This window comes from Hipposideros armiger, unplaced genomic scaffold (genome assembly GCF_001890085.2).
Source record: "Hipposideros armiger isolate ML-2016 unplaced genomic scaffold, ASM189008v1 scaffold_0, whole genome shotgun sequence".
Classification (NCBI taxonomy): domain Eukaryota; kingdom Metazoa; phylum Chordata; class Mammalia; order Chiroptera; family Hipposideridae; genus Hipposideros; species Hipposideros armiger.
The window spans coordinates 3,252,780-3,261,362 of NW_017731350.1; positions in this window are offsets into that span (position 1 = coordinate 3,252,780).

Genomic DNA, 8,583 nt, shown 5'->3' on the forward strand with positions numbered 1-8,583 from the left:
AGAAGAGGAGAAGTAGAGGCATGCCCTATTCCTTTATGGCAGGGGTCGGCAAACTTTTGAGACAGAAGAGCCAATCCTGCCCCTCACACCATTCTAAAAATTATTCAAGGGCTGGCCGAGTGGCTCAGTTGGTTAAGAGCTTGCTCAAGAGTGCAAGCTCTGAGCAACAGGGTTGCCGGTTCAATTCCCGGCCCAAGCTGAGCTGTTGCTGAGCTGCCAACAGGTGGCAGGATGGCTCAGCTAAAAAAAAAAAAAATTTATTCGAGAACCATAAAACAAATGAAATCACCATTATGTGAATAATATCCTTTAAAAATTTTATAAATGAAACTGATAGTTTTATTTTCATTTTCAATTTTACTTCAGAACCCAAAGAGCCGCATGAGGCTCGCGAGCTACAGTTTGCTGACCCCTGGTCTATGGGAACCTGGAAGCTGCATAATCCCACTGTCCAGCACTTGGTCACACCTGCTTTCAAGGTGGCAATCTGTGTCCTTATTCTAGTTGGGTAGTACTCAGGGGTTTTATTATGGTCACCTGTATGTATGGGCCCTGTTCCTGTTCACAAGATATCCTCTACATTCTTTGGGCTCTTCATAATGGCCTCTGTAAAGTCCAGACGTGTCACTGTCATGGACACCATGGCTTAGACCTTATGCAATTTGGGTAGAGGCAGGAGAGCTCTTATTAAGAAGAATGAAGTTATGGGATAAAATTAGGTTAAAAAGTGAATATTTATTCAGAATGAAAACATAAACCACGAATTACACAATTTAAAAGCTGACAAATACCACAGCATCACAAAATTCAGACAAATAATATTTTTATTATTTAAGTACCAGCCAAACCTAATACTTTTTGTTTGTATTTTCCAACTGTGCATTTCTTGGATGCCTCTGCATACAACAACAATTTTATAATATTGTCTAGCCAAAACATAGAAAAAATAATTCAGTCTTTCTTTTAACATGGTTGACTAAAAGGTTTTTATTATTGAGAGCTTAGAAAAGTTTCTTTCTGCTTCAACTTGTTATTGGTAATGTCACATAATTTTTTATTTTATTTATTTATTTATTTTTAAAGATTTTTGGGGGGAATTGGGGGAATGGAACAGTGCTGGGGAGTCAGGGGAAGGGGAACAGACAAGTTGCTGTCCTTTTGTTCTTCAGTCTAGTTGTGGAGGACGTTGCTTCACTGGCCCATGTTGGTATTATCATTGTGCTCTTCCCAGGTGAGGCAGATTGGTCGCCGGCATCTGGATGGCTGCTCACAGTGGCTCTTGGCAGCTCATGTCGGCTGCCGGCCACACACGGTAGCCCATGGCAGCCCACTGCAGCAGGGGCTGCAGCCTACACCGTCACCAGCGACTCATGGCAGCCCAGCTCCAGGTCAAGCTGCTGCTCACCATCTTAGCTGTAGAGGGCGCAGTATCACTTGCCCTCATGTGGGATCCGAACTGGGGCCCTGCTGCTCAGAGCTGGCATCCCAAGCCAGCTCTTAACCAATGCGCCACTCACTTGGCCCTGTCACATAATTTTTTTGAATTATGGTTAAGTGTGTGTGTGTGTGTGTGTGTGTGTGTGTGCACTAACTAATCTTAAACACTGTTTGAAATAATAATGCTCATTTGCCAGTTTATTGACAATGTCCTCATTGTAATGGCTTATTATGCATTTTTTGTATTATCTTCATATGTGGATGCAGAAAATATACAACATACACACAGATGTACTAACTCTTTTGGCACTGCTACAAGATTGTGCCTGTAAACACAAGAATTCTGATAAATGCTCTTTTGCACAATTTCCATCAACAAGAGGAAAACCTATGAGTTCTGTGTTTCTGATCATATACACTGTGTCATGTACATTCCTGACAAGAGGAAACTTCCATTTTGATCTGGCGTTGATGACAACCAAATATTCCATGTATATTGTTTTGTGTGTCTGAAAATTGGAAGAATTTTCCACAGATTAGCTTCTGGCTCTGTAAATTTCAGACCTTGTCACTCCATTACTACCCACTGATGGCTGGTGCCAGGCCTTGTAAGACCCTTTGTTATCATTTTATGATCTCTGGCCCTGCTCCTTCGTGTTTTGCCACCAGAGTGAGTGAGTTGGTAGAGTGGGTGATAGGAGTATTCCTGGCAGCCATTCCTACACCAGGACATCTAGCAGTAATTTATCTACACATGCTAGTGACTGGGAACCACATAAATATCTCCCACTAGACTAAACTAAATATGTCCCTTTAGCTATATCTCAAAAGTGTTTACAGCCATGCCAGGAGGGTATGAGGGAAGTAGGCGTGGAAAGAGAAAGTGGTCTTAAGTGACTGAAGTTCAAACATCTTCCTTGCAGAATTTTTAAAGAAACATATGGCCATATGAATATATTGTCAGAACCCCACAGTGGGCCCTGGCAGGAGGGAATCCTGAGGTTTAAGCTTCAGGAGCTTCATAGTAAATCTATCTCTGTCCCCACAGGTGTAGGACAGAGCTTTTAAGGCAGCGATTCAAGCTGTAAATCAACCTTGCATTCCTCTTTGGTTCCCTAGCCCTGCCTTCTCTGCCCTCCCCTCAGAACCACTTCTCGCCCCAAACCTCACCCCAAAGATGTCTCTCCTCCTGATGGAGACCGGAAGTAGGCAAGTATCACCATAGAAACATCTTTTAATGTAAAATTATTTTTTTATTTATGAGATTAATACAGTTCAAATCAGAAAATTTGAAATAAACATATGCACACACACAGGAAATTAAAGAATTCCTTGATAAATACTTTTATTATTTTGATCTATGTATTTTGGGGACTATTAAGAATGGGTGGCAGAGCCGGCCGAGTGGCTCAGTTGGTTAAGAGCTCGCTCAAGAGTTTGAGCTCTGAGAAACAGTGGTTCGATTCCTGGCCCAAGCTGAGCAGCTGCTGAGCTGCCGACAGGTGGCAGGATAGCTCGGCTTAAAAAAAAACAAAAACAAAAAAACAATGGGTGGCAAATAGCTGCCCAACCCAGTTCCTGTTCACAGGCAACATTCATGGAAGGATTCAGAGTATTGCTGCTTAGCATGTGTGTGTGTGTGTGTGTGTGTGTGTGTGTGTGTGTGCACGCACACACACACACATGTGCATGCACTTATATGTGCACATACAGAGGTATACATACCTGTGCTACACCTCAGATACTGTGTAGAGCGTGTGTTCTATTTGGCTGGCGCTCTTCTCTTTCAAAGGTGCCTTTTGAGCACGTGCTTTCTCACACAGCCATGTTTGGTCTCTCCAGAGCAGAGGAAGAACAGTTTTTAGAGTCCCACATATTCACACAAATGGTCATTTAAAAAACATTTTAAAAAAATCTAACTCATTCTTTTTTTTTTTTTTAAGATTTTTATTGGGGAATTGGGGAAGGGAAGCAGTGTTGGGGAATTGGGGAAGGGGAACAGACAAGTTGTTGTCCTTCAATCTTAGTTGTGGAGGGCACACCTAGCTCAACTCCAAGTCCAGTTGCCATCCGGCCACCCGAGGCCACTCAGCTCAAGGTGCCCTGTTCAGTCTTAGTAGTGGGTGGGCATAGCCCACCATCCCATGCGGAAGGTTATCCGGAAACCTTGTTGCTAGGAGCACGTGCTACCACCAGCTGAGCCATTCTGCCACCTGTTGGCAGCTCAGCAACAGCTCAGCTCCGGAACAGCTCACTGGCCTATGCGGGAATCGAGCCAGCGACAGTGTTGCTCATTGCTCGCGATCTTAACCAACCGAGACACTCGGCTGGGCCCTAACAGTCATTCTTGATGCCCAGTCTTTGTGACCTCCCTTTCCTGAGCTAGTGCCAACCCTGGAATAGCCGATTAAAGAACACCTTTATTTTAAAGTATGCATAAAGTCTGCTCTCACAGGAGGGAATTTAAGTGCATGGGGTCTTTTTTTCTTCTTTCCTTCCTTCTTCCCCACCTCTCTCTTTTTTTTCAGGGCCAGTGGCCCACAGGCAGAGGGGAGGGGATTGTGATTTCAAAAGAAAACAGAATATTTTTATTTTTGAGAAAAAATAATATTTTACTTATATACCTTTTAAATGAAGACCGCAGAACATAAAACTAATACTTAAACATACAAAAAAAGCCACTTCAGTTCTGCAATTCGACTGGTTTTTTATTTGGCTGGTTAAGGCACGTTTGAGAGAGAGAGAGAGAGAGAGAGAGAGAGAGAGAGAGAGAGAGGAAATGGGTTTGCAGGAAAGAAATAAAGATGTGAGAGAGCTATATCAGGGACATCATCTAGAAAACAGTTCGTATTCAGGAAGGCCAAGGTACAAAGAGCAAAGAAGTGGGAGAGTGAGAAGGAACTCAGCAGGAAGCGCTTTGTGCTCAAGCCCCACACCCCGACCCTCCTGGGTCCTGGGAGCTAACAGAAGTTAAAGCTGACCTTCGAATCCTTTTGCCTGGTGCAAGAATTTAATGGCCTCTCTGCAAAGAAAAACCGGTTCTCTGCTTTTATCATTGTCTAGTTAACTTTTGAAACTTAATGCTAAAACAATGGGGAATCAGGGAACTCTAAAAGTTTGGCTAGCATTTGAAAGAATGACGTGTTTCAGACATTCTCTCCCATACCTAACAAGCATTGTCAGTAGAGGAGTGTGACAGCTCCCTTTGATCTGCAAAAGTGGCTTGACTCATCTTTGTTCTTGCAGAAATCAGGGCTGTCGTATGTCACAGTAGTGAAAATTTACAGTGTTCATGGCCCTTTCTCCTTGTCACATTAAATCCATGTTTTGATTGCATTTCGTTCTAGTAGGGTGGGATAAAGTGGAAAGGATAATAAAAACAATTCACTGAAAATAACTGAAATAAATAAATTGAGTTTTGCCCTTCGTGCAGCAGGGAAAAGGTCGCTCGTCGTTCTCAGCCTCTCCCAGCAATGAGAGTCCCTGAGACCAATCAACTCTATACCTCCCAGGGGAGTTGCAGAGCTCCCAGGAGGCCCCCACTCAATTTGCTTTACAAAGGGGAAATAATTCTTACCGAGCTGTAGGGAACTTGCATTCTATCTGAAGTAGAAGCGGGGAGAGTATCAGTGAAATATTTAAAAAGAGAGCTTGAGAGTGGAGGAGGATAAGATATCCAAAAAAATTCAACTCACACGCGTGCACACACACACACCTATACAAAACCCGTTACCAAGAAGAAAATGGAATCCAGCTTGGGGGATGATCATGTGTCATTTACAGGATTCTTCATTTCATCGATAAAGTGAAAGATTATAATCATGGCACTTCAGAAAGGAAGGAAGCTTTCTTGCTTCATTTATGTAATGACTTTTTTCCTGAAGCCCTAGGAGGAGCAAGCATTATGCTAACTTTCACTCCCATTAACAAGTCCTCACCTCTGCATAGCTTACCATTATCACCATTCTCATGGCTACTTCCCCTCCCCTGCCATCAAATCTAGCCCAGGATGCTGCTCGAGCCTCCTAACTGGCCTCTGAGCTTCCTCTACCTTTGCTTTCATCTTCCCTTCTGCCGCTCAGAGAACATTCTTCCCACAATAGCCAAAGAGATATTTCATAGCTAAGAAATTATATTTAAAATGTAAAATAAGATGACACGAGTCCCCTGCTCAAAACCCTCCAATGGCTTTACACTTCACTTTAAAAACTGGACTTTTGTTTAGTGACCTACAAGGTACTACCTTGTAGTAAGGTCTGATTCCTATGAAAATCTTGTCTCAGCCTTCCCCCTTCAAAGTACTCTGCAGCTACACTGGCAGTTTTAATGTCTTATTTTGTTCTTTTTGTTTGTTTGTTTTGTTTTTGTTTTAAACTGAGCCGTCCTGCCACCTGTTGGCAGCTCAGCGGCTGCTCAGCTCTGGCTAGGAATTATTTTGTTCTTTAAATATGCTATGCTTGTTCCCTGTTCAGGACCTTTGCACTTGCTATGCCTTTTTCTTGGAAGGCCCTTCCCCCAGACTTGTAGATGACTGGCTCCTTTTCATCATTTAGGTCTCAGATCAAATGTCACCTTCTCAGATCAGCTTTCGCAGGCCACTCAGTAATTTCTACTCCATTACTGCCCACCAAGGTAATTTCTACTCCATTACTCCCACCCTTTTTTAATTTTTATTTTCTGAAAGCATAGCACTGTGGATGGAAAAGGGGCCACAGGTTGAACCTGACAAGCTTAGGGGACCAAAAATAAGATGGCGTGAACACATACACACACAAATTTTTAACTAAGTGAGCCATGGTGGAAAGTCACATCTTCAGCTTCCTCATTAAGTTAATCTGTGCCTTTTCAGTGGGCCTGTTGTCTTTCTGTACCTAAAATAACATCTTTAATCCTTTTTCCGGACCAGAGCTGGAAACTGCAACATTCCTCATTATTATGCTTTTCTCCTGATCACCATCTCTATGTGCTGTAAAAAGCTGTTAGCTATCCTGCACCCACCTATGAAAGAAGTACCTGTTTTTCCAATTTACTTTTATCCAATCCCAGAGATTTCCCTGCTTTGTTCCCCCCCCCCATCCTTTATCTTTCACGAATGGATTTCCTGTAACCTTTCTCCTTTGATTTTATGTATAAAATAAACTGTAAAACTGCCATTCTTCGGAGCATTTTCTCAATCCGTTGAGATTTTGCTTCCCGGCAATTGTCGACAGTTTGGCTCAAATAAACTCTTATAAATTTTCTCTTAGGCTGGATGTTTTTCATCAACAGCACTTACCGTTATCAGAAGGTATTTTATTTATTTGATTGTTGGCATTAGTAGTTCTCAGTGTGGTCCCAGGACCAGTCATTTTAGCATCACCTGGGAACTTATTAGAACTGCATACTTTCAGGCCCTCCTCTAGATGTACTGAATCAGACATTTTGGGAGAGGGGCTCAGAGATCTGTACATTAACAAACTCTCCAGGTGATTCTGATGGAAATGAAAGTTTGAGAACCACTGGCTTACAATGATTATTGCTTCTCTCCCTCATCTTCCCAAAATGTAAATCCAAGAAAATGGAATTCTGTCTTATTCAGCATAGTGCTACCAGAACAAAACACATAGCAGGCATTCAATAGTTGTCGAATGGTGACAGATTGATCTGGTGCCCTGGATTCTGTGTCTCAGGGGCCACATGGGAGAGGGTTAACAGAAAACCCAATAGAACTGGTCCCCAGAGATCTGCTCACCACCTCTCCACAAAGCCTTTTTCTTTTTCTTTTTCTTTTTTTAAATCTGTGTGACATAATGATCTCGCAGACTAGATAAACCCGAAGGAGTTTTGAGGTTAAAGAAACGCTTGAAAACTATGGTTCAAACTGTTATTAATTAATTATAGTTTGGAAACTGTAAGAGTATTCCAAGGTCCTTCTCAGAGAACCAGAAAGTTTGTAGATTGTATCCAATTAGAGGGCACGGATAATATCCTTTTCTTTTTAATTTTTAAAAAAATTTTATCCTTTTCTATTAGATTCTGTACAGCTCTTACTACCTTAATCCCAGAGCAGGCTGCTAATTGACAAAGTGGCTTTCTCTTCCCTCAGGCTTTCTGCTTTACAGTCCTCCCCAGTTATCCACAGTTTTGCTTTCTGTGGTTTCGATTACCCACAGTTAACTATGGTTCCAAAATATTAACAGAAAATTCTAGAAATAAACAATTGATAAGTTTTAAATTAATTGCCGTTATGAGTAGCGGGGTAGAATCTCATGTCCTCTGGCCCGAGATGTGAATCATCCCTTTGTCCAGTGTATCTGTTAGTCACTTAGCAACCCTCTCACTTATTAGATCGATTGCTGCAGTACCACAGTGCTTGTGTTCAGGTGACCCTTATTTTACTTAATAATGGCCCCAGAGCACAAGAGTAGTGATGCTGGAAACTTGAATATGCCAAAGAGCAGCCATAAAGTGCTTCCTTTAAGTGGTAAGGTATGTATTTATAGAAAAAACATAGTATGTACAAGGGTTCAGTATTATCCGCAGTTTCAGGCATCCACTGCGGGTCGTGGAATGTATCCCCCACGGAAAAAGGAGGACTACTATATATCAATCCTGGAATCTTAAAAAAAAAAAGAAAAGAAAAAGTTCTAAACCCCTTAATCTGGGGTCCAGTGGTTTCTAAAAGCTTTCAGATTGAAAACACCAGGTCAACTCCCAGCCCAAATCAGGGAGAAAAAAATTACCATGTTGGGCCAGCCAAGTGGCGCGTTGGTTAGGAGTTGGCTTGGGACGCCAGCTCTGAGCAGCAGGGCCCCGGTTCGGATCCCACATTAGGGCCAGTGACACTGTGCCCTCTACATCTAAGATGGTGAACAACAGCTCGACCTGGAGCTAGGCTGCCATGAGTCACTGGTGACAGCGTAGGCTGCAGTAGAGTTGCAGTGGGCTCCCGTAAGCTACCGTGAGCGGTTGGCAGCGGACGTGAGCTACCAAGAGCCACTGTGAGTGGCTGTCCAGTGACCGGAGACCAATCTGCCTCACTCGGGACGAGCGCAACGATAATACCAACATGGGCCAGTGAAGCTACATCCTCCACAACTAGACTGAAGAACAAAAGGACAGCAACTTGTCTGTTCCCCTTCCCCGATTTCCCAACGCTGTTCCCCT